This window comes from Helobdella robusta, assembly GCF_000326865.2.
Source record: "Helobdella robusta unplaced genomic scaffold HELROscaffold_75, whole genome shotgun sequence".
Lineage (NCBI taxonomy): Eukaryota > Metazoa > Annelida > Clitellata > Rhynchobdellida > Glossiphoniidae > Helobdella > Helobdella robusta.
Window position 1 is genome coordinate 40618 of NW_008705426.1, and position 1571 is coordinate 42188.

A 1571-nucleotide genomic window follows, 5' to 3' on the forward strand; every position below is an offset into this window, starting at 1 on the left:
ACAAATAAACTAGAACGTAAGAAAGAAAGAATAGAGTCCCTAACTTACCTATGTTCACTAAATTAACTCACCTACCTATGTTCAATTAGCTCAACTTACGAATTAATCCTACCTATTTGTACAATTACGAAGAAAAAAGTAAGGAAAAGAGAATAAAACATCAAGGAGACAAAACAACGAATATATGTATGTATGTTTGTATGTGTGTGTGTTTGTGTGGGTGTATGTATGACCGCGCAATAATAATAACAATAAAATAAACGAACAAATCTAGAAATTATAACGAATAAAATAAACGAATAAATCTAGAAGTAATATGTAACGAATAAAACAAACGAATAAATCTAGAAATAATATGTGACGAATAAAATAAACGAATAAAATAAACGAATAAATCTAGAAATAATAAGTAACGAACACATCTAGAAATAATAACTTAACTAAAATGAAGAAATAAAAAAAGGGACCAGGCGCTAAGGGAATGCCACAAAGTGCCCGGTCGGATTTCAACGCATTTTCGGCTCCTATTTATACCAGTTCCATTCATATATTCTTATCGTTTCAATCATTGACATCATTAAAAAACTTTATTTAATGTATATGAAACATTATAAGTGTTTAACAACAATATATTAACTATACTAGTATGAATTCTATACTAGTAGGAAATTAAGGAACGCCACCCTAACTTCCTGATTGGCTCATTTGGTTTGAAAACCGGATAACGTACACACGCAATTAATAATATTTTTATTTAATTATTAAATAGATTTATTATTTAAAAAATTATTTTAGATATTTGTATGCCTGTGTATTTACAATTGTACATATTTGTCGTTATGAATTCCAAATTTATTTGCCACCGCTCCTTACTTGAACAATTTTAAAATATATATATGTACATGTAAATGTTTGTGTACGTTTATATATATTTATATACTCATTCATTTATTCATTCATTCGTTCGCTCATTCATTTATCCGTTCATTCATTCATTCATTTGGTCGTTTGTTCGTTCATTGATTCGTTCGTTCAACCATTCATTCATTCATTCGTTCGTTCGTTCGTTCATCCATCCAGTCATTCACACAGTTTCCATAGATAAGCTTAGTGTTGGAGTTAATTATTTAAATATATTTTTAACCGGATGGTTTTAAATAAAATTTTGGATTATTTTATTCCTTTAATTTCATTATTTCCTATGTCTATATCACACACACCACACACACACACACACACACACACACACACACACACACACACACACACACACACACACACACAAACACTAACTTTTTTCTTGTTAGTCTGTTTTTGTCTGTCTGCTGGTTTGTTTGTATTGTTTGTCGATTTGTTAGTTTGTTTGTTTTATTGTTTGTTTGTTTGCCTGTTTGTTTATTATTTAATTACATTTTTATCTGATTTAAATTAAATTAAAACTTTATTCATTTGTTTCATTTCATATGTATATCAGGCAGGCTATACACTTACTCACTCAAAAACACGTGCATATGCGTATTTATTTTTTTTTGTACATCTGTTTGTATGTATGTTTGGTTTTTTGGCTGGCT